The 25,952-nt window shown below is 44.5% G+C and overlaps 1 long non-coding RNA gene across 2 annotated transcripts in view; it reads left to right on the top strand.

Annotated features, from left to right (window-relative positions):
* LOC117600190 (uncharacterized) overlaps nucleotides 1-25,952 on the top strand; it is a 473,823-nt gene that overhangs the window by 408,282 nt on the left and 39,589 nt on the right. Inside the window, exon 3 of one of the 2 annotated variants that reach the window (XR_004580409.2) lies at nucleotides 18,442-20,906. The exons of the other annotated variant lie outside the window; for it this stretch is intronic. This is a non-coding gene — a long non-coding RNA (uncharacterized LOC117600190). Of the gene's footprint in view, nucleotides 1-18,441; nucleotides 20,907-25,952 lie in introns of those variants that run through there. 2 annotated transcript variants of the gene reach the window in all.

Genomic DNA, 25,952 nt, shown 5'->3' on the forward strand with positions numbered 1-25,952 from the left:
AATGCAGTAGAATTTGCATTAGTTAGTTGAAAATAAAATAGTAAATGTTTTTTCGTTTCGAAGATCATGGTCTAACTGATTTCCGTTTCTTTTTCTGTGATCCAAGGAAAACTACAGGTCAAGGGTCATAACAGTTTTCTGCTGTTAAGTACTTACCTCTGTGTATATGATTTTGCAAATTTTATTATATTTCAGAAATTATCTTCCATCTTTTTTATTACAATACGTATAATATTTTAATTACTCGATGTTTCTTTTATCATCACGATACGTTCTGCAATTTATGCAGCCATCAAATTTTCTTTACCCGCTTTAATACCATTACTTTCGATCCCCTTATAAATTAACGAAAAAGGGATGCAATAGCTAACAACGACATAGCGCTTTGATTTTCAATAGAGAGGCTTACATTAACGCAGAACAATTTACCTAAAATGTTTGTGCAAGAGCGGTGGCAACCCTCCCATAACGGCGAACGTAAACGTAACACCCCACGTGCGTGTGTTGGGACAAGGGGAAAGGGTATCGTCTCATGGAGAATTTCCTATTGTGTTCCCGGAATGGCGAGGTTCACGAAGGGAAAAAAAAAGAACCCCGAAACGGAACGCTTGTAATTCTCATCTTATCCCGAAAATGGACGTGCGGTGGCGGCGACCGAGCCACCGCAACGTGGCGCACCCCTTGCAATCAAGTACGAGATATCAAATGTTTCCCATTCCCATCAGTGGCACGGTGGCCCGTTCGCTTTCATTTATCGAAGATGGAAGTGGACCGTGTCGAAGAAGCTGAAAAACGAGGCAATTTGAGCCGCGTTCCCGGAGAAATTCTGCCGCGAGAGGAACTGGACGTTCGATTTCTTGAGGGGTGAAAGAATAAACAGTGATAAAGTATCCAGTATCGCACGAACGGTAGGGTGTTTGTTTAACTCGAATCTAGGAAATCCTACACCTTAGGAACGATGTTAGATGGGGAAAGCCACCTAACGTGACGACTTCAAATTACTCGTAAATTACTTGTTGGATGAAAAAGTGTTTCAAATACGTTTCATCGTGAACAAATTCATTTCTTTCTATTTGATATTTATTTATTTATAATACGAACAGATTGGCGCCTTTCGTACTACTACAATGTATTTCAAATGTTAAAATTGAAAGATTTCAAACGTTCCCTCTGTATGCGGGTCATATTTAATGCATCAAGAATCGATCGGTTAATGAAAATCATAGTCGTGACCAGATGGAGCCTTTCGAGAGAAAAAAAGGTCTCCTAGAACTAGAAAAATAGGGTGGCCCTCAGGATGTATGGGGTTACCAGTACATTCTCACACTGGCTGCAATCTACCCAACACCGTAACTCCGCGATGGTGTGTGCGCGTGTCATGGGGTGGGCAGAGTATACCGTTGCACGTTGCCATGCTTAAAACGGGGGTGGTTTGTAGACCATCCGAGGCAGGATGGGGAACGAAGAAGCCCTTACCTCACGTTTCACCGTGGCAGCCGCCGTTGGCTATGAAACAAATCAATAGTTTGCGCCAAAGTGAGTTAAGGAAAAGAGAGAGAAAGGGTGCAACGAATCGACGGTGGTTCGAGAAGGTAAGCGAGCAAGCTGAAAGGAAGAGGAGTGAAACGAAGGATGGGGGCTTTTCACGGGGGTGGTGATTGGATGGAGTTGCTCAGGATCCCGTGAAATGATATCCATCGAAGTAGAAGCAGATAACGCTCCTCCATTTTACTTGCTCGGTTGCTTTGCGACTGCGAACGCTTATAATCGCTCGCGGACGCATCGAGGAAGTACGATCGACCGACTCGTTCTCTTCGACTTTGTCCGACGTTATGGGAAAAGTTTGAGAAATTTCTCGCCGGCTTTCGACCAAGTCCTACCCCTCGACAAGCGTATGAACTTCGTTGGCTAACTTTAAATATATTGCAGATTCCAAGAGGTATTTTTAACTTCGATGGGCTTAAAATTGTAATTATTCTTATCTACTGTCAACGTCCTTCTGTTATTAAGGTAGAGACAAAGAATAATTCTTCTTAATTATTCTCAAGAGGTTTTAGTTAAATGTTTTCGCTTCTTTCGAAGTAAAGAATTCCATCCTGAGCAATTCATTGCTCGCAGAATCCTTCAACACAACTCAGAGAAATGAGCTCCGAAGTCCTGTCTTCTAAAGGTTTCTTTTAAATTTCACCTAGTTTTCCCTCGACCTCAATTTGAATTATTTACACCTTCAATCTCGACGCAAACGAATGGTGGAATCTGCTTTCTATGTGAAAATCACCTTTAGGTCAGTAAATCGTACAACACCTGCTCTTTGGATGTTGCCCTGATTTTGCGAAAAGCGGATGGAACCGCTGACGAAAAAAAGCAATGTGGAATGTGAGGTTGTAAGGAACGTGCCGCAAAAATGGAGAGGCGAAAAACGGAAAAACGAGCGCACACGAACGATTCAATAGGGTGGTTCGGGGCTGGAGGTGGTTAAAAGAGGCGAAATGCGTTTCCTTTGAAAGCAGATCGGCAAGATAGGGCAGGAAAGGGTGGCGAAGGTAATTCTACAAATTCGCGTTTTACCTACGTCTGAGGAAAGGTAAACGTGAAAGGCTCAATAACTGAGTGCGCATGAAATCAAAGAAACGGTTCGTTGCATAGGAAAGTACAAATTGTAACTAACGAACGCAAATGAAAGGGATCGTTTTAAAAAGAATAGTAGCTACAAAGGTGCCATTTCCGCGGGTAACTTTGTGCATGTTAAGTGACATAAAATAAATATCAGTTGAGTATTTGAGGGATCTGTTTACTGGAAAAAATTAAACACCTGTCGTTCGTAGAAGCTTTAGAGAAATATCTCTCGTAGCTTTCTGTCAGATCATTCCATAATTAATCTCTTTTAGCACTTTTATATGAAAAGGGTACTTTAATGTAGATTTGCAATTTTTTATATTTTATGTTTTTAAAAAGTTGTTAAAAAGAAGTTTAATCTAACGTACTTACAATATTACATTTTGTACGAATTCTAGGAAAGGATTAATACTGTAATTTCTAAAGCTCTTTCTACTTTTTCCTAAAAGGTATTTTAGGATGTGATAATTTTGTTTGATATATTCAAGTTACGTGTAGAAAGGATATTACTTATAGAATGACCTAATGCATTAATGATGGAGCTTTTAGTGTCCCAAAGGAAGTAAATATTTAATCTCCTCTAGGAATCAAGAAGTTACGTTACCTAGTTAATTGATCCCAGAAGAGAACCTATTAAGTTGTTGCCTAACAATTAACCTAGTTTGAAACATAGAAAGTTTAATACCGTTGCATAATATTGACAGCATTGCAAATGAACTTTTATTCAGTATCAATTTTAAGCTTAAAGTTCAATGAAAATGACAAAATATTTGGTGAATATTTTTAATATAAATTGACTGGTTCCATCGAACTTTAAATTTTAAACTTTAAACTGGGTGCTTTTCTGCGATACTTCTATGTCATCAACCTACGTCAAATCGTTTATGTTTCAAAATCGGTCATTTGATACACAGCAATCTAATAGCAGCACATCTACACATAGCTACACAAGATTCGTCATAGGGATGGTGTACGAAAAGTGGGAAGTGTCGCCACTCTAAGTCGGTGACCCAGCTGTATAGTGACAGTTGTCGACTCTTTGTCAATTTCCCTAAGCGATTAGACCAGACAACGCCCCTTCGAATAGCACCTTCCCCTCGCCGGTTTTGACCCGGACTCAGCCCTCTGTGCACGGTTCAGCCGTGCAGATATCCCCAGGTTCGAGTGCTACCACTTGTCTATTTTCCCATTAAGCACGTATACGTGATTACAGAGCCAGGTTGAATAAGCTACGGCCTGGTTGTGCTTCTTGAACCCAGCGACTACCTTGTTTAAATAGATCATCGATCTGTCGCATATGGCTCCTGGGACCGTTTCTCGATTAATAATTTCATGCAGCCCCGTGTATGCTTTTCGCCTGTGTGCGGGATCAATTTTCCAACTCGTGGCCAGACTACCTTAGAATCGAGTCGAGATTGCCGAACCAGGAAACCTGGTGCAATCGGTGGAATCTATAATTGGCGGCAAGCTAGGTCGTTGTCGGCGTATATGGAGCAATGATGAACTACACGGAAGCGAGTTGATTAATTATTTAACCGGCACTCGCGTCGAGAGACCTAAATGTCATCGTTTGACGATACGTTGACACGCGACATCGTATGAAACGAATAGAGACGACGCTTATTTGCAATACGGAAATACATTTATCCATTTTTATCTGCATCGGAAAGTGCATCAAAGTTTTAAACTGGTCTGAAATGACACGTACAAGCTATGGTAAATAAAGTATACCTGTTCTGTGTGATAAGGGTGGATAAAGATTGACTTGTTTGCTAAGGAAGTTGCAATAAATCTGCATCTACTGGTATTGGAAAACTGTACCAACTATTGTAACAATCGTAATTGACAGGAGATACAAATTATCATGGAATCTATTTGAAGTAAATATCGATATCGAAACTTTCTTATGATTTTAATTGTGACTGAATAAATAGATGATAAATAGGTGTTATTATTATGCATAAAATCAATGTGACCATATGGATTGATCAGAAATTCCCAAAGCTGGGCTATTAGATTATAGAAGTACCTGGTCGATTGAACACGCGAGCGATTTCTAAACCCTGCCCCAAAATAGAGCGGCACAATGAGAAACGGCGGCCATAGAATCGTGAGAAATTATAAATGAGGGAATAAATCAATCTAATCGACTGAACGAGAGCGACTCGTACAATATAAATTACGCTCCGATCGGATCCACGCGTGCGAGTATCGGCTCGGCGCGCACGCGATGGAAAACCACGGTCACCTGGCGTATTTGTCCCCCGCTAAATTGTTTGCGTTATTCGCTGGTTTGTTCCCGTTCGCGAAGGTATTTGCAAACAAAAAAGCAAACGCTCGCGGAGGAGGGGGGACGTGGTTAATTGCCCGGCCAGCTTCGGCAAATACGTTCCTATTGACGGACGTAAATACACGGGGAAATTTTACTCTCAAAACCGGTCCCCGATGGCGGGCCTCTGTCCGCCACCGGTAAACATTAGGAGTAAAAGTGAAAAGTGAAAGGTACCGACGACGCCTATTTGCCGAAAATTTGTCGCCCATTATTTGCCACGCGATGCCGTCCAGCATTTCCCGCGGGAAATATGCTGGAAGTACGGATTGAAAATTTGACTTTATGATATTTCGTGCGAATTGATGGGAAAACTTGTAATCAAGAGTGCAAGTCAAGATGCGTGCTATAAAATTCTCTATGGTTAAATTTTCTACCGTTATAAAACCATAAATCTTCTCTTTTTTTTTATATGGAAATAGAAACACAGTTTTAATTATAATTCCCACTCTTATCTTGACTTCGGGCCGAGATAAAACGCCGTTCCAACGTTGTGGAACAAAGACGCTAACAGTATTTCGAAATATTCCATTCGCACCTCGTAAATCCTTCCGTTCGTTTCGAACAGTATCATCTGCCCTTTGCCACCCAACGATAGCCACAATCTCGTATCGCGCGCAACAAGCTCGAAAGCTCGGAGATCCCCCAGCGCGTTAAGTATTCCATAAAATTTCCAGTTCACAGCCCTGTTCGCACCTAGGAGCACAACGAAATTCCACGCTGGCCAAAGGAAGAATAACCTGCCGCGTGGTAGATAACGCTGCATTGTTGCTGCACTCGCAGCATGTGTAAACAATAAAGCGGATACACCGTTGTCGAGCCACGAGTGCATTTTCACGTGATCCCGCACACATTCGGCTCACTATCGTGGAGAACACATGCACATTTCCAACATTTTTCATTCTCATTGTGTGAAACTAAAGTTCATTCGTTCTTATTCAAATCGAATTGTATTATTAATATTTCTATCATTATTCATAGAATTTTTCCGAAAAATCCATCTTTCACACCTTCTATTTAGCTTAGACGTTCAGGTCACGTCTAGGATTTAACGCGAGAGGGTTTAAAGCGGATATCGAGGTAACGAGGAGATGTAGAAGCGAGGTTCACAGGAGAGAAGGTGCACTCGCGGTAATCGGAATGATTACAAGAGTGCCGGAGTGCCAGGTATATGTAAGAACCGTGTACACGTTCTCAGGAATGGCGTATATGGGCCCGTTTACAAGCAGCGAGCCATCGGAGCTTGGCCTGGAAAAAATAGTGCTAAATGTTGGAGAAATTACGAGGCGGCTCTGTCGATGCTTATCCACGTAATATCTCGTGATCGATGGCTGGCCACGCGTCCCTCGTTCGGTTAAGCGTCATCCTCATGGAACCTCTCATTGCGACCGATGAGCATCGAAGAATATAGGGACGCGAACAAGAGATGGTGGCTCGATACACGGTTAATATCGGTATACCGCTGACGCTTTAACTCGCGATAGAGCAATTTCGCGTTCGTCACGGGTCTTTACCGGCGCCGTGCGTTATCCAATTCACCGTGAACATTAGAATTACCGAGGGTCAATCGTTGTGTCCAGGCTGAGCCTTTTTATACTCCTCTTAAAATGCTTCATCAGGGAAAAGAGGGCCATAAAAGTGAAAAAAGTAGACAAATTGTTCAAGTTACTTGTCCTTAATATTTCATCCCCTATACGTACTGCTAATTTTCACGCTCCTATAATCCTGTAAAATAGCTAGTATTTAGATCAAAGCGTTCGGTATCTATAGGTAAATCAACGCCTACGTTTACACCGTTTCAACACGAGAGCTTGAAATAACGTAGTTCATAAAGTATTTCATGAAAAGCAGGGTCGAGAAGATCATAAACATCGAAATAGCGAGGCTTTCTCTTCCCTTTTACCGTACCATTCGTATTGTGCAACTGGCTCGATGTCCGTCGCGAAAGTCCTCGGAAAGCCCTATCAGAGACGTTTCTCGGAACGTCGTTGCGACACAATACGCGTTTTTACGTGGACGTATCCGCGTTGGAAAAAATGTCTGGCAGGCAGGCTGGATAATGCAAACACTCGAAGCCGGCTTTTCTACGGCCGCCTCGGTTGCCTATCGACTCCGGTGATCGTCCGTCTTTCATACCCACGGACAAGTGAACTTTTCCTTATCGGGTCGGACGATCATCGTTCGACGATTGGGTAAGGATAGTCACGTGGCCACTTCCTTTTCAGTACTTATCTCCCGATTGACTGTCGGCCCATTATAAACGACTCTTCGTAATTGACGAACGTCGGGCTGCGACGGGAAGGCATGTTAAAAAATGAATCGGCTAGACGTTCGCGAAAAGAAGGTCGTAGTTTCTCCGAGGAAAGGAGGAATTATCGATTCGCAATGCCGTTGTGTCTATTCGAATTGAGTCACGGTTCAGCGGGCCGAACGAATTCGCAACAAGAAATACTGTAGTCACCGATACAATCGCGTACAGTGCATCGGCAATGAGGAACGGTGAACGATCTGACGGCGCGTGAGAAAAGGCCCAGTGTCGCCCATAAACTTTCCGTATCCCCTGTCCGAAATTTATTAGGAGGCTATTGTGACCTGGCCGGAGGTGTGCATGCACGCACCAGGTGCATCGACCCACTTCGTTGACACGTGCTCCGATTCGCACATCAAACACCCCGCCGTCGACAGGGAGCACTGTCGTTGAAACAGTTTTACGCTCGCTCGCGTTTTTCCATGCTCTCTGAGCGACGACGGAGAAACCCGGTGTCGATGGCCGGCATTCCTCGTCTCGTTTTAACGCGTCGTCGTTCGCATTGTCGCGAGCAGGTCGCGGTTGGATTTCTCTTATGGGAATGACCAGCGGTGCGACTCCGTCGTGAGCACCATATCGGCTGGGCAGCTTTCTCCCGGCCCGGCCGTTGCCTACGGGAAAGGTCGGCAGCCGCGGGTGTCGTTCACTGCACCGGCGTGCCAACTCCGAGAAGGACAAGGCTGGGAATGTGATTTTCAAAGGTGGCAAGTACAGGGTTATATAAAGGATAATACAATCCGTATCGTTCGAAATCGATGAAACACGAAGAATATCAATCTCCCATTAATTCGACGCGCTCTGGAAAGTAACGAAGCGAATAAAACACCACCCCACACGAGGGAGTCCCATATTGGCGAAGATCACCGGTCCGAATTATTTAACCTACTCCCTTACAAAGGTCCAGCCCTCGAAGCGGTGAAAGAGAGCCGCATTATGCGTGTTTCACGGTGCATTACAATATTACATTAATACTCCTAAGCCACTAATCTTTTACAAGAGACGTCCCATTTGGGCGAAGCCGAGCGTAATCTGGCAAAGGGGGGTGGCCATTAGGTATGTAAAAAAAGAAAATTTTCAACCACCCCGTGAAGGTACGATATATCATTCAGTACCCTGTCCCACCTTCACCCTTCTTCCATTGCTGTCACAGAGTTTTCTATTCGATTTCCTGCTCCCCTTCTACCCTGCTCTCCCCGTTTCTCTCCCTCGTGTATTAGGCGACATAGACACGCTACGTTCACAAGCATTAGTAGAAATGTAATCTTACTTAAGCATATGTCGGCATGACTGATTGGACGGTCGACAGCTCGGATAAATAATAGCGCGAACAGCGAGTCCCTCGTTTCGATCCCGCGTGTCGTCGTCAATTCCCCTCCACGATCCTCTCTCTATCTCCCTATCCGCGCTTCTGGGAATTAGAAGGAAAAAAAAATCACATATGGGTACCAGCTAGGTTGGGGGGGAGTGAGAGATCATGCTGGTAGCTTGATTGCGTCAATAGTCATCGATCTGGCCACTAAGTCCTCTAGTAAATTCAAGTACACGTACCGAAGTATGGTCGTCCGCTGTTCTAGGACTTCCTTTTCGGTGTACCGTGTACTTTCGCGCCGTGTTGACCGATGGCACGTGTTCCTATCGATCCCGCCTTTACTGCTCCCTAATTCTACGCGTACAAAGTGCGTATCGAGTGTCGCGTGCAGGGCCACCGTAATACGCGTGCAAAGGGAGACGGTAAGTAAGTTTCGCGATAATTTCGTTAGCTGCGATTTTTCGTCCTCTTCGAACGCGATGTAACTTTTACATTATACATTTTCACCGTTTGATACAAATTAAAAGTGGCAAATAAACATGAGTCACTGTATATTCTAAATGAAATATTCATTTGAACGATAGCGCGAAGGCTGTAGAAATAGCGGTGACAGAGATGGCTAACAGTTTCGATGTTTATGCGACAATGAACGGGCGAAGCCCGAAAAAGGAAAGGGCAACTCTAACACGAAGGTTCTTTCGAGCGAACAAAGCGCACTGAAGACACCAATCTTTCAGCCAGGCATTATTCTACGTTGGTCGTTAGGTTCGTTGATAGCTGCCAGAGGTTCAATCGTCGAAAGGAACGGGCAAGAGGACAAGGGACAAGCAAGAGTGCATAATTGAATCCCAGATACGAACGTGGAAGCGTGGTAGCTTACGAACAGTGATTACGTAAAGCTGCCATTGTCAGGCTTACTACCGCTTTACCGTGTACGTCGATTCAAAACTATGCTTACACACCGCCGAAACCTCCGCGTGTCCTGTACGTGTGTACCTTATTAACATACGCGCGTTCTTTCGTACAAGCAACCCGACAATTGCTCCTTTCTGCTCGTCCGCAGTGATAAAAATAGAGGAGAGGAGAATACAAGACGGTCGTTTAATTCAATATCGTAGTTCCACGTTTAGTTCCTCCTTACGATCCTCCCTCTGTATTAATTATCAAACACGCTGAATATGGAACTGGAGACGGAGTGTTATTAGCTTCACGCTCCGAGCCACGTGTAACTGAATCGGGCGTGCGGCGCGCGTTTATTTCTCCTTGTAAATTATACCTGCACGGTGAAAACTGCAATTACTCGCTGAATACCCTCGGTGCGTGCTACTCGCGATGAGAAAACGGGAAGAGAAGAAAAAACCTACGGTGTCCCCGAGGCGAGGCGAGGCTAGGCTGTTACTTTCATCTCTCGTCCCTTTCCTTTCAATCGACCTCGCTTCGTCTTCGATAATAATTTGTTTACGTAAAATTATCGATCAGACTGGATCCCGGCGTGGTCGTTTCTCGTTAAGACTCCCGGGATCGAATTGCAGCAGGGAAAGAAGTGAAATCTGGGAAACCGTTTGGTAACACGACGCGAAACACATGCTGTGCCCCGTGTCGACGCCACTGATCAACTCTCTCTTCCTCCACCGTCTCCTCGCCATTCTCATTTTTCCGTTATTAGATATTTTTTTCATCCCCAGGCAACACGCGTTCACGTGCCCGCGGAAAATCAAGGGAAAGTCTCCCTTTGATCTCCCTTTGAATATAAGACCAGTAAAAAGTGTAGAAAACATTGACAATTCGTGGAGAAGGAGCATTAGGATCTTTGCGTAACTGTCAAGTTTCTTAATCGTTTTGGGTCCTCGCTGAGCTCCAAAAACCCTGTCACCCCAACTGCTTGACATACTGTTTTTCTTTCACGATTGCGCGCGTCACTCTTATCGCGCCCTTTGTCAATGTCCATCAGACGATAGATATTTTACCGTCTCATAGGGTGGTAATTGAAAAAGCACCATCTTTTTATATTTCTGAGTCGTTCGAACTTTAACGAACCCTTGTAACGTGTCATAGAGATACAATTTTCCGAATCTTTGGCCGACAGTGTTTTAATCTTTTAGTTAGTCTGATTTGACGTTTCGTTTATCTAAGAACGTTTCTTTCCTTAATCCTCTGGCTACAAATTAAGCCGAGCATTGTCGCCCATGCTAACGCGAATCCGCGCGTGCAGCAAGTTTCTCTGCAGTGGCAGCGATCGTTAGCCGATAGCAACGTAACGCAACGCATTGACGAGGAAGCGGAGGTCCTCCATTGTCTTCGGACAGGCGAGTCGGGGAGAATCTGTGCCAGGAGTGCACGCTATGCGCGTATTGTCCCAAATGACATCACCGGTTTCGAAACGCGTTGCGCGCGGACAATCGGTGGCCGAGTCGCAACTCGCGGCGGTCCATGCGATCGGTTAAGCTCGCGAGCTCTGCCCACTTAGCTGGCAAGAATGCAAACGCGCCTAGCCACTCGATCATGCGAGGGACGTGCATAAACGGGAATCAATGAGTCATGCGAGCTGTCAAAGCGTATTAATAGGCCGGTTTCAAGCTGGCTGCCGATCGGCAATCGAAAAAACAAGAAGCGGTCGTTGCGGGAGCTTTCACTTCCTCGAGGTACGACCGATCGAGCAATTATAATGGCAATGGAAAATGATTTCTCATCGACAATAGGCTTTCGTAGAGTGTCGATCCTTTGGAAAAGAAGAGTATTGTGTTTCTAGCCGAACGGACAGATTTGTTGGATACTAACAGGACTGGTGAAAGTCGGTGTCGTTGCGTGTCATAGAACGCGGGTGGATCGGGGTAATGGGATCAAAACGTCGCCGGTACCAGCGTTCAATTTCAATGAAAGGCTCATTCGTCTTCGTTACGGCTTTCGTTTCGGTGTTCACCGTTCGCTCGAATGCTTTACGTACCGTAACTATCCGTCGTTGATGGAGGTGTTGAACACGGTTTCTAGCTAATAGACAGAAATCGATAGTAGGCTGGATATGAATAAATATACGGAGAGAGGAATGTGTAAGGAAATAATGGGTGCTAGGAGAATGAAGATTTACTGGCCAGATCGTTGTGAATGAATCGATCATGGATTGTAGTTCAGGCTACATGTAATTACGTCTGAAAGAGGTATCTAGCGCACGCTTCTTAATATTTGATCGAGTTCCAGATAGCAGCTCCACGTTCCCTCTTTGCTTATTCTCTCTCAGTCGCTGGATATAGAAGCAACTGGACACGAGCTTTGCCATTACGATAATAGTAGAATAAGTGTTTCACTATTTCTGTTTCGCCTAACGGTCGACTGAATACGGTCAGAGTGCGTCAGCCTTATTATTGTTCGATTCCCTACATCATCGTATCGAGACCATCTCATAACTCCCAACGATATCGATTCCGCCTCCAAACAATCGGGCTGCGAGTGTTCAGCCCTCGGCCCCAATCAAACGTATGTACTCCGAAACGAGTGGCGAGAACGTTTTGACATCTCACGGTCCATCGATCGAGAAGAGGAACGAAGTTAACCCTGTACAGGACTCGGCTTCACCGAAGAGTACGGTCGATCGCGTGTTTCGCCGGCTGTATTCCTCAAAACGAGTGGGAACTGTGACGCGTACGAAAATGGATAGGACGTTTGAAGTGGGCCGAGAAGTAACTGGAAGCGAGAAAGCATCCACGGGACGTGTACGCGGTAGTGGCCCGTCGTGTTTCTGTCTATTGTAGAGAGAAAGAGAGAGAGAGAGAGAGAGACGAGAATAGGCAGCCAAGCAAAGGCGAGCTAACAGCTGTCAAAGCGTTCGCGGTCTGGTTAGAGCCGACCCTTCTCTACGACCGTCTGATGTTGTGGTTGCTAATGTACTCGGTCCACGATGCACAGTCAGTCGTCGAGCGACAAGCACAGCGACATGAAGAAACAGCCACGCTTCGTACCAGAACACAATGTGTGTTTATCTTCCTATTTAGAAGCTTCGCGCTCGAACCAGACGCGATGGAACGACCATCGAATGAGTCACTTCGCGAAACGGAGCACCGTGTGGGTGGAACTTAACACCTGGTCCCTGTGACAAGTATTTCTTGACATATTAAGATTAAGAACGCGAAATGAGTTCATGGTCGAAGAACAAGTTGATAGGGTTTTGTAATTACAGTACTTGGCCCATCGATGGACGAATGGATCCTTAAGCTAATTTCAAATTTTACCTATCTGATCTTGTTACTATAGATAGATTTCTGAGTTGTAATTAAAACGGATGGAGAGTTAGCTTGCCTTTAATCTGTTAGAATGAGGTCTCTGGGTCGGCGGGACTTCTTCCGGTTCGAGTAACACCTCGTGTACAGTAATTTGTGGTTCCATGGTCCTAGCGGCTAGCCACTATAATTTAAACTGCGGTCAGCTCACCGTGTAAACGACGAATGGGAAGGTTGCACACGGATTTTGGTCGCGATGGGATGGAAAGTTCAGGAGGAGAAATTGTTCTTTAACTTTAAGATGAGCAAAGAATAATGATACCTTTGAGAAAATATTTGGATAAATATTTCTAGTGAATGAAAGATATCACCTCGCATTTCAATTTTCAAACGTTAATTAAAATGAAAAATATACTTTCAATGTTTCTTATAAATATTTGAACATATGTAACAATGCTCGAATACATAGAAGTGATCGATTTTTTTGTTGGACAATCCTATAATTGATAATTAGTTTTGTACACTTTGCGACGAAACACCGCGACATTTTCAAAGAAAAGATCATCGCTGGTAAGACAAAGCATTATCGAGTTTAATTTTTCAATGATCACATCGCGATGTGTTTGCCAGCGTAGCTACGTGTTAATTAGAAACTCAATGAAAAAGAAGGACTCAATTTACCCAAGTTGACCCGTGGTTAACGTTTGTTATCTCCTGTGTGCGCGCACAGGGACCAAAGGTACCCTGACGCGGTTTTTATTTTTAATTAACATGTTTCACTGTGTACTTATAGCAATTAAAAGCATGTAATTACTTCGGTTTATCGGATTTTTAATGAATGCAAATTATTGCAAAACACTGATCCACGGGAGTAAACATCCGACGTATTTAGAGTCCTTGAGGATAATCAATGCAAAAGAAGTTAATCACGATGGACAGAATGAAACGAAGCTATGAGAAAATTCTTGCAAGGTCTTCGTATACTCGGCCATTCAAGAAAGAAGAGAGAGACGGCGTTTACTCGATCACCTTGCGCAAATTCTCGCATTATATTTTCTCACGAGCGTTGAATCGGCTTCCACGCGAACGCGTTACTACTCGCATGGTAATTGCGGCAATTTATCGTGGCTGAATGGCCAGTTTTTACGCTGACACAGCGGCACGAGAGCCGCTCGGCCGTATGTGATTGACGGTGCGTCGGAAAAGGACGAATAAAAAACGGTCTCGCTAACAGGACTCCGTTTATCCGAAAGGATCTTTGCCCGCCGCTTGATTTACTGGGCACAATGTTGCCCGCTCGTGCTTCAATTGCTGCTACCAGGTTGACAAAATATTACTTTCAAACTGGAGCAAGAAAACTTGTCGGGAAAAAGATTGTAACAATGAAAATTGGAACAGAACTTTCACAAATTTTAGGCTTTCGACAATTTGTGAACTTAAAAAGTGTAAACTTTTCAATGTTATGTTATAATATAACTGTTGAAATTTTTACTAATTCCAACCATTTCATTTGCAACAATCTACTTAAAATATATAAATCCAGTTTCGTTGAAGTATAGCTTTAAATCATTATCGAAACCAGAAGTTATTAATAGGAAGGAGATGTCAATTCATTATTATTAACGAATGAGCTCGTTACCGAAATTATTATGCACTTTAGAAAATTGGATAGAAACATTTGAAATTTCCTGGGACATCATATTTAAATTATTCAAAATATCAATCAAGAAAATTATTCGTGTTATTTGAAAATTTCTTCTCCGTCATTTTAACAAACTTTTAGCGTCTAGATTTGGTGGTATGCGATCTAATCATTTTAATTTTCTTTCATCCCCTCGGAAATAAATGGAACAAACAGAAAGTTCCCGCGGAATGCGGATGACACAGCCTCGATATCGAAACAGTGCGCGGGAAACTATAAACTGGGAAAAAACAACGGGTATAATCCGTGCCCGCCACCCGTATGGATTCATTTATCAACCGTTTTCGACGGTTCTGATTGTCAGCGGTGTTTAGTCGAGTTTTTGTCGAGGCCTCCATGCAACCGTGAAAAATACGAAAGCTCCCGCTGAGAAAAAACGGCCGGACGAGAAAACGATGAGCGAACGGCTGGCCTCGATCACAGAGGTAGAATCATCCTGTTGCAATTCAAAATTGTTGCTTAACTTTCTGGCGCCGTTGATCTAGCTACATCGCTGCAATTGTTCCTCTTAAGTCTTTCCTCGTTACACTATACATTTTCAGATTACATTCATACGTACGTCTATTCAGGTACCAGCATTCAGATTTATGAGCAATTTATTTAAAATATATTTATGTACGTTTTCAAGAGAAAGTTTTAGTTACCTCAGGTAAATGAAACTAAAATTATTTTGCTAATGGTAAATTCTGTTAATTTTCAAGAAAGAAGAAACTTCCAATGAATGTAAATAATTTAAATTGATAATTAAATAAATATTGCTGCCATCAAAGAAGTTGCTTACTCCCCTGCTGTTTAATATTCCTGAAATATGAATTTTCGTAACTCTCAAAGATTGTCTTTACGTATTGCATACACGAAATAACGATTTTTCTTCGAAACAGAAAGGTTTTTTCTGAAATTATACAAATACTTACCATACCGAAATTTAACTCAAATATGCAGTACGTTACTAAATAAAACTCCTCTAATTCGATTGAGCCTGTGCACACCCCATTACCGTCACTCGAATAGAATTTATCTTTACTATCCTAGCAAATTACCCTCGGGCGCATCCTCGTATCGGAACGCGGCGGAATGACGCAACGATTCGTAATCTTCACCATGAATACTCACGCATTCCGTTTACGCAACCCGCTGGAAGCAAAAGAAAGAGATTGCTTTTTAATCGAATGGAATGCAAATTGCGGAGATTGCGTGGATTCCATCGATATCGAGGAAACAGAAACACCGCGGGATTCATTCGGCTAACCTTTCAGCGTGTCTCTCTACCCCCGTCGAGCGATCATTTTTTTTTTTTTTAAATTATCATTTCTTGCTTTCAAATTCGAATTCTGTGGAACGGTGAGATACTTCAAGGTTTCCACCACGTCGATCCAGGATAATCGTTCGCGACGAACGTCCTCGCAGCGGTTTTTCTCGCCTCGGATAAGTCGCCGTCGAGATTCCCACAGCTCGCTAGCGAAATGACATAATGAACGGCAAGACCGGGACGGGAAGACAATCTCGAGTCGGTCAGCGAAATCGAAGACAAAGAACGAATCGATTTCCCTCTGGCTGGAATTGCAAATCGAGACGATTACTGGAATTCCATCGGTATCGATGGAACCGGGTCTTCAAGGTGAGACTCCGAACGAACGAATTCATTTGGCCGACCGTTACGAGCAACACCTACGTCCTTTCGATTCAGTCTTTCCTAAATGAACCAAACCGACGTTGGAACTCTCGCAACGTTCGATGGCCGATGGAGCAAGGTCGATTTTATAATATATTCGTATGCGCGAGGGGAGGAACGTAAGTGAGAGTATGGAGCGAACGTTTCAGGGAAAAATGTGGAAGTCGATTCGATCGGTAGGGCGGATGGTGTATAAGGGAGCTGCGAATGAGGATGAAGGAAGACAGGTAGCCAAGGTGATTCGAGACGAGACGCGAAGAGAATGAAAGGTAGAAAGAGAGAGTGGATGCGATCGCGAGAGAATCAGGCCGGACAAACCGCCTAGGCAGGTAGACGCAACCAGGTGTGAGGAGATCAGAGGAGATCGGTGGAAGATCTAAGGAGATCCAAGGATGTTCGGCGGCCAGGCTGACGCGGCGATGGTGACGAAGGATGCTAACAGCCTCTGAACGAGTCTCGAACCACCACGCCAACCTCCACCTTGGCGGCCTGCAAAAACACCTGCCTACTTCTCTCCTCCCTCTTTCTCTTTCACCTTCTTTTTCTCTTCTTCTTCTTCTCTGGCTATACTCTAAGCAGAAGCTCCTGTCTTCGTCGAGCCCGTTGCGATCACATGACGACGACACCTCGAGTTTTATCGACGCTCCTCTACACGTGCTAGGTTTTCAGCGGCCGGTTTTGCTCCCCGTTGGGTCCGGGAACATACGTATGTGCCAGCTTCGATATCGGTGTCTATTAGACAGGTGACGCGAAGGAATGTAAAATCCGTGAAGTCGAGGAATCGAATTGAATCGAGATACATGGATTTGTACATTCGATATTTTGTAACACTGGGCTGTAACTTTACGATCGATTGGAGAACTTATAAATCGGGCAGAGAGAAATTTCTGCGAACTTTAATTTTATAGAAATTAATATGAAGAAGTGGAGGGTATCAAATTTTTGTATTTTGAAATATAGTGTATAAAAGTACGTGAAAAAATTCAAATTAAAAATCAAACGATTAACATAATACATTTGCCATTTAAATAAAAGTGGAAACGAGAACCCTCGTAACTTGAATGAAATTGAGTATTTAATTAGTGGAATCCAATAACCACCGTCTGATACGGTAAAAATCGTTTGATCAGTAACTTTTTTCACCCAGAAATTGAATTCGTAGTTGGTATATACGTTTTATCGGGTAAAATTATACTGGTACCTTTTAAATCGTGTCTATTTCCACTAAATCGGTATATTTTTTTCCAGTCAAAACTACACGAATGTCCTTCATTAAATTTGAAACGCGTGTACGTTTCAGCGTGGACATTTTGATTAAATTTCATAAATATTGATTAAATTGCGCGCGATCCATCGTCCAATTTAATATGTACGCTGCATATTGAACCGAATCGAATTTTTCCAACATTCCCCCCGGTGATTTCTCGGATTCATCGAATTAAATTTTAAACGAAGCTCCATTGTAATTCAAGTCCATCGTTTGAAGAATCAGAAAAGCAGGAAGAGCGGAGGGAACGGGAGAGCTATTGAAGAGGAAGTAGTCAAACCAAGCGGTCGTTCACCCTTTGACTCCGTAGATAGACGTGACAATACTATCATTGACAACTCACGCAAACAACGTAAATTTATTTACAAAAGAACATTTAAATAAGTGTTAGAAAATAATTGTAAAAATTTATTTATATCAGATTCTATTGAAATCGTTTAATTTTTGTATTAATCATCAAGAGTTTAAAATACGGAAATGCTCTTTTCTGCTTTTTAGTTTAATTAATTGAAACAACTTCATGTCCGGTCACGTTTTTCCACGAGAAAAGAATCGAAAGACAAGCGTGCAATAAAGCCGACATCATGAATTCGGGCGAGAGTAAAAAAAAGCCGTGGAAGACGGGCAAACACGCCATCAGGAACGTTTTCCTCGTTAGTATACGTCTGCTGATTCGATTTGAGCGCCGGCGCCTTTTGTTTACCGGCACTCGCGTGAATTCGTTGCGCATACTGATTCGTGAAAAACTCCGCTGCAACTGGAACTGTTCGGCTCGTTATTAATATTAATACAAGTCTGAGAATACTGGAAAAGAAAGAAAGCTAGAGGAAGTTTAAAACGCGGAACAGAGATAGAGGATTATGAAAACTGGAATGGTTCGAAGTTTCCGACAAAAGGTGGGAAATGAGAGAATTTCCTAGCATACATTTTATTACCCTCCACTCTGTTCTCGTTCCGACCTCTTATACTTTTCAACAGCGTCCGAAAACTAAATTAAAACTAATTTTCTCTTTTCTTTTGTTTTCAGGTAAGTGACGTCTTCTAACCAGACTACAATGCTACCGTTTCGATGTGAATTAAGCTTTAATTACCGCTTACAATCGAGTTCGTTGGCGCTATGATGTCGTGCACACACCTAAAAATTAAAGGTAATCAAGTTCGTTCGTTTTTATATCCGCAACGATGCGCGCGATTTAGATTTAAGCGATCGACGCGACAGAAACGATCCACGGAATTGCCTTTTTCCGGTGAAACGTCGATTAAAACGTATCTATCTATACGAATATCGGCGAGAAATTGGGGTTCAAAATGAACGGGGCATCGTTCGAAACGAAACTAACAACGAGCCGGACAATTGTACATGGCTGGCGAAAGCTGTTACACGACGTCGACGAGTGGAACGAAAGGCTGTTTCAGTCGGGGTATTTTTCTACGAATCGACGAGCACGCCGGTTACATTAACGGTTAGCCGATGACAATTTAGATGGTACGGGAGCGCAATAATCGAAACAACCGCTGGGGGCATACACGAGAAGAAGGCAGAGAAGTGATTGGCCAACGTCGCTAATGAAGAGCTCAGGATTAAGTAGCCTGTAACCCGCTTTATCCTCGGTTCCCCGTTACCCTCTCTCTACCCCTTCCGTGTCCCATCGTTCTGTCGCGTTACATATGTATTACGAAGCCCGTCCTTTTGCCCGGTACGATAGAAGATGTCCGTGTGTCGGTGTGCCCGTATGCACCATGCAACGTTCGTTCGTATGCGACGGTCGTGCTCGCCACGGTATCAATTAAATCTCTGATTAGCGAGCCCTTCGACTCCGCTACCAACCCGGTCTAGCCCCTTTGAATCTCGTTCGCGATTGTCGGTCCTCCGTGCTAACTCGGACCGATCGGAAACTTCCTTCGCCTCGACCCGTGCGAAGATCGCCTCCTCAGATTCCTTCCGTCCGACGAATATTTTCGTCCGCTCCACAGCCTCGGGCGGATTTTATTTCGGCTATTCTTGGATGTTGCTCCGTAGCTCCACGAAGTTTGTTGTCTTTGCACAGATTTTCAATCTGATTCATTCTCAGCCATCAAAATGTTTGATAAGTGAAACGAACCAGGATGATTTTTATTCAGAATCAATCAGAAGTTAATTGTCATCGACGATAGGTACAAAGGGACCTTCTCGAAATTCCTGTGAAAAAGTTTGGGAAGCATCTCCCACGCGACGTCTTTTAACGAACACCGTGGCGGCATGGCAGCGAGAGGAATCGGCCGAAGAATTTGGCATCGGTATAAGCGTCGTGGCGGCCGAGAAGGAGAAGCGACACGGAGGCAATAAATCGTGCCGCGGCGAGGGACCAAATAAAACGGAAATCGAGATTCTCGGTGAGCCGCGCGAATCCTCTTCGGCGACCTAGCGGGGTCGAAAGCTGCCTGCTCACCGTCGACGAATAAAACGACGATCGAACGTGGGAGCGGCGTGGCGCGACGCGTCGTGCCGAGCAAGGTCATCGTGTTCAGGAAAAGCTGAAAAAGCGTAGATTTATGAATGCCACGTAGCCGCGCGGGTCCTCTCAAGGCTCCTCGCTACCCGCCGCGTTCACGGCGATCTTTCATGTTCGCGGAGACACACGCCACGCCACTGAACGAGAAGTAATGGTCAGAAAAGGTTGAAGGTGGTGGTAGCCAGACGGTTGGTAAGCACGCTTGTTCGACACCGCTACGAACCGTCGAAAACGGTTGCCGCGAACACCTTATTTATGCACTTTAGCCGATTTCACGTTTCGTTCGTTGGATATAAAGTAGGGATTTTCGGTAGGATCGGTGAAACCTTGTCTTACCGCCGCGTGAATCGCATCCCACTGCACAGTTTACCTCTCTCTTCGCTGAATTGAAATTCACTCCTGTCGACAGTCAGGTGACGAAAGGACAAACTCTTCTGGAATATCAAAAACCGTTCAAGGAATCCTCGTCCCTTTTACTCAATTTTTCTTTATTCTTTCGGACGTAATAAGAACCTGGATAAATTTTTCGTGCAATATGATATGTTTCAAACTGATAAAGTCTCTGGATCAAAGGCGACAGCTTAACCTTGCAAGACCCTCCGTGCAATTTCATCCATCAATCTTCATCTCCGATGACTCGCCAATTTCCTCGTCTCTTGAAGAACACGGTTGAGAGTGGTATCGTAGACACGGCTAGATAACTTCATCATCCGCCCACTAGTCTATCAACGCAACGGCGTGCTTTGCATCGGGTGGCGAAGGAACTGCCTGCCGGCGATGACTCGGCCGGCGCGGCGCCTGATCGTCCCCGCTCGAAGCTGATTCCACGGCTCGCTCGCCCAAGGGGATGCTATTAATTTGTATCGATACAGGCGGAACGTGCATTCACATTCGTACGTTCGTTAGTTAATCCCCGGCGTGGACAGAACGAGGTTGGTACGCTATTTCGAACGCACACGGACTTGCACCAGCACGAGGACACGCGTGACCGCGATAGCCAAGGCGTACGTTGGCGGGTTTGTCTGCTTCTTTCTGTACGATGCTAAGGAAACCTTCCCACACACTCGCTCCACCCGTCCTTTCTATATAGAATAGTCCGGTGAAACGTGTGAGTGATACGTAGGAGGATGCTCTCGGCGGGTAATGATCACGATTGAATGAGAATGAGGTCGAGGGAGCCAGCCAATACAATTAACCCCGGCAACATGCCATTGCTAGAATGCAACGCGTTCAACGTGCAAGCCTTACTCTCGGTGCGATCGCTCGCCTCGGTTAGATGGCTGGCCGCAACAAAGACTTTCTTCCTCCGCTACTAGCTGCCTCTCCTTACGAGGACAATTATTACGGCATCGCGGGAACGCGTCCGTACATTATTAGGTAAATGTGCCATGGCGTGCACGAACCTTTGCCCTAGCTGATTAGCTCCTCTCGTTTCGGGACAAACCACGATAGGGGCAAAGCTTTCGATGCCATAAGGCAGATTCTACGCGTACCATGTGGTTTCGACTCATTTGGCAGGTGAAGGATACTTTAGAGAATATTTCTATTTTCAAAGACTAATAGAATGTATCAATCTGACTAATACCGCTGTCATTGACAACAGAACATCTGTTCGGTTCACGTGTTCTACTAGTTCTATTATCTGATAGCGTACGGGCAGACTTATGACTTGCACCACTTTTCTTCAACAACCAGGAACTTACAGATCGTATCTACGCACGCGAGTTAATATTTGCAAAAAAAAAAAAAACCTTGACGTACTACGGTTTTCATTTACTCAAGTGCATGCATAGTAGTCGTAGGCGATCAGCGGATACGGTTCCATGGATGCAGCGGCGATGAATGAAGCCGCGGCTCGTGCCTGATGAATCGGCCTCGCTATTCTTGTAATCCTCTCTTGCTCGCGCGCTCGTGATGACTTTATTATTGGCGATATCGCGATAGAAAGACGCGAGCCCGCGATTCCTCTCGGAACCTCCAAGCTTTGTTGCCTATTACCGTTAGGATCGTATCGCGCCGGTTGCACCGGGGTCAGCAGATGCGATCGCGAATGCTTGCTGTCTGCTCGGAGGCAGATTTCGCATCGGCACGTTGCAATTGAAATTAGCAATGACCGCTTCCGCGACTTCTCTTTCGAATCTTCGTGATCATCTTCCCTGAGAATCGACGGGGATTAGACAAAATATCAACGATATCCCTTCGACGAGTATGTACACACCACCCGTTCCTCTTAATTGACTCCGACGAAATGTTTATTCCATGTGAAACTGACCGAAGGATCATCGGATCGCTACCGAATATCGCTTCATTGGTTCGAACATATTAAATCCATATACGTTCCACGCCGATTTAGATTACAACGGATACGAAAAACGCCGGGCAAAAAGTACGCGTGTAATCCGGATCGCTTGTGTTGCCTCTGCGGTACGAATAATCCGGGTTTCACGCCACTTGCAGAGCCGCGCTGCAGTCTTGGCAGCTGGCGATACCTTTCTCCTCGAAGATGACGTTTCCACCCACGTGCCCCGATGATCCGCCAATCCTATCGAGGCATCTTCAATCTTTTATCCGCGCACCTATCGGGGATCGTGTTTGGGATACCGTGTGCAACCGAATTCTTCGCGGGGCGTAATCTGTTCGAATTATAATTTAAAGTTGCACCGTACTGGAAAAAAAAGAACGAGGCGTCCGTTGGCTGAAACGTTTCGGTCGAATGATTTTGAGATACACTTGAAGTATTTCTTTTCTCTTTTTTTTCCTTCGAGTACGATCGTCTGAAGTGTAATCTTGGTATTCAGTATTCTTTTATCCTGTATTCGAAATTGATTATTATTTTACATAGAAAATATTAAGGAAGGTTCACGTTTTTGAGCAAACTTTATTTTATTATTAATTCGTGACGAATACATCAATAAGTTGGGTACATTTGTTACACCCGGTATGTGGATCGCGCGTAAGTATTCACGCAGGATGCTCCCTTCCTCGGCGATCCTGCTTTTCGCGTCTCAAGGCAGCCTGGTGTCGACTTCCAAGGACCTTCGTCTGTCGTGACGCGTTAGTTCTTGCCTCCTCGAGGAGGAGATGCGTGCAGAGCGTGTATCTACCTGCGGCGTCCCTCCGGTTCTGCGGGCTGAAAGACGAGGCGGCTGCTTCTTGCGGAAACCCCTCTGTTGCTGCTGCAATTAGCGCGAGTTCCCGATAAATAATTGAAATTCAATACGAGCCGGTAGACGTTGTCAGGGCAGGTATACACTGTCGACGTTGCCGTGCGTATCGTAATTTCCACGCTCGGTCAGCCGCCAAACTCGCACGAGACGTCGCGAGTTGTTCATAATTAATACACCGACGTCGACGAACAATGAGGGCCGGGGGCACTCCGTTTTAACGAAAGTTTTCGCGGGAGTGTCGAATTTCACGAAGCCGAGGGAAACTTGTTACGCGACTAATAACTGTTGTTATCGCGAGAAAATTTCGTGTTACCGCGATAGAATCGCCCTAACCGGAAGTTTGTTCGTTAGTACCGACGAAGGTGGGTGGCGAAATTTTTAGGGGAATTTCGTTACACCTTTATAGTCAGAACTGGCTGACCAAATCAATCGATAATTACTTTTAATCATATATTATATTTAAACGTTTAAATGATAGAATTCAATATAAAATTAGAGAATTATCGTATTATTCGAGTGTAAAACTATTCTGACGAATTACCGTTTAACCACGAAATCAACGTCGTTGAAACTTTCTGCCGTCGTGAAATTCCCGGGGAAACGTTTCCTCAAACTTCCGGCAGATGGTCGTGACGCGGTCGCGTTAAAATTTAATTCCGCCACGCGTCAGGGGACACCTCGACGTGGCGGGCAAAGTTGCAGGTAGCCCCGGGGCCACGTAACCCGTGGGATGATAATGTTCAGGTAAACACGCGTCCGTTACTTTGACTAGAACCCGGTGTTTACGATGCGGGGAACCAACGCGACGCGACGCGACCCGACGCGTAACGTCGGTCGTCAGACGGGCCTGTCCGAAAACTTTCGAGACAGTATCGCGGACGAACTTTCCTGAATGATTCACGATTACGCCGGATATTTTAAGGGGAAGGAAAGCGCTAATTGAAGGCCGCCGTTTCGAGCCGACACACCGTCCGCTAATTACGTTCGAGCGGATTCCTTGGTCCTTCGTGTTCGTTATCCGCGCGGCTGACACGCTCGCGCTTCACCGGCTCTCGCCTGGCTTTCAAGCCGCGTTTTATACATCTCGAAATCAAAGGGACCCTCGGCACCGCGCCGCCTTTCGCCTGAATTTTTGGCAACGTCCAGCGCATTAAACGGCCAGATATCCTCCTATAAATGAAAGTCACACATCGTAAACGACAACCGTTTCGAAATGTTCTCCGAGGAAGGAAGGAATTCCTAATCGTTAATTAATGTTTAATTTTCAAAGTGTCTATCGTTTCGTTGTGGTATTTCATTCGGCGCGTTGCTTTCGTTTAGAGGTAAAAGACAAACAGACCATGAAGTTACTCGATTAAACTTCATCCTCCGGACGAGAAGTTCTCAACAAAGTTACGAAGAGCTTTAAATCATCCGAAGTGACTGGTATCCGGTACTCGAAGCAAACCGATCGCGCTTCCATTTAATTTCATCCACCGTCTGCTGCACGCTCCGATCGTCTCGCGTGACCGTTTATTTTCGCGCGTACAGTTCGCCAGATTTCCAACGCTGACAGTTCCGTGTTCGCGTTGGAAGAGTGCAGCGAAGAGGAGGAAATAGGAATCACCTCGGTTGTCAGAAGAGGCAAGCGAAAGCTAGGGAAGTCGAAAGGAAAGATGGTTCCCGGTGGGACGTTTGTAGCATCACCTGTTCCACGGTGTATTAGACGATTGCGGCTAGCCTGCCCTCGGGTTTGCCGTGCGAATAGCAATTTATTAGAATGAAAGAATGTTGCGCTGGAAGCAGGAAGTACGCAACTATGCGATGGCAGCCGTACACTGGGCGTGTTTGAAACGCTCGATGAACCCTCGGGATAGCTGTCGAGTAACAGCTTAATTAAACGTGTTGAGAGAAAAAATCATCGTGATAAAGTTGATTTTGATTTAAAACTTATTAATACTCCATGGTATGATTTGAAAAGTAAACGTATAAATAAGCATCTGAAATTGCAATACTTGACATTCTTAAATGGTTCCCGTGAAAATTTGCAAATTTTAAATCAGCTGACACAGTTTACAAGAAGATTGAAATTAGCTAAAGTCAACTGCTAACTTCCGCGTCCGCTTTTGATGTCAGAAAGCAAAGTGAAGCTGCTGTACTGCATACATAAATGACGGTGTGCAAATTAATAAGCAGTCGCGATACTGTTTAATAAGATACTTAGAAGTCGCAAGGAGCTCTTAATCTACCCTGGTCGAAGCGGCACGGCGCTTTCACGAACGCAGGGAAGTCCTCTTAATGGGACGAGTCCTAAAGCTGGCTTAGCTCGAAATAAAAGGCAACAATTTATAAATCCTCCCGTCTTTGCCGCGATGTTTACGATGCTTGTCTGACCACCACGAACTCAACCACTTCTTTACGGATAGATTTTGCACGCCGCTTTATCGAGAATGCTAATTGAAACTGATGGTATTCAGAGATGATAATCAATTACACGGCTTTCTTAGATTTCCTTCAAATTGATACAATTGATGGCTGAATCGTCGTAATTACGGGGTTAGAATGTTTAATAAAGGAACTTGGAGGAGATGTTTTAGAAACCGGGTGCAGTGAGCCAAGGAAATATGAGCGATACCAGTTTGACCAGCTTCTTTAGCAATTGACAGTTATTACGATAATTTTCCTGGTGAGTTTAACATGGTTGCTCGTATCCTTGATAGAACGACATTTTTCTATCGATAGATTGCTCCGCAATTTTTTACTCTTCAATAATGTCGTTTTATACTGGATAATTGGACGCAGTGTAATTGAAGTTCTAAGTGTTCGGTTTTCACTTTAATGACAAGTCGGAAGATTTTTATTTGCAAAAATAAATGATAATGTACTTTTTAATCGCGAAC

Source organism: Osmia lignaria, chromosome 15, assembly GCF_051020975.1.
Source record: "Osmia lignaria lignaria isolate PbOS001 chromosome 15, iyOsmLign1, whole genome shotgun sequence".
Taxonomy (NCBI): Eukaryota; Metazoa; Arthropoda; class Insecta; order Hymenoptera; family Megachilidae; genus Osmia; species Osmia lignaria.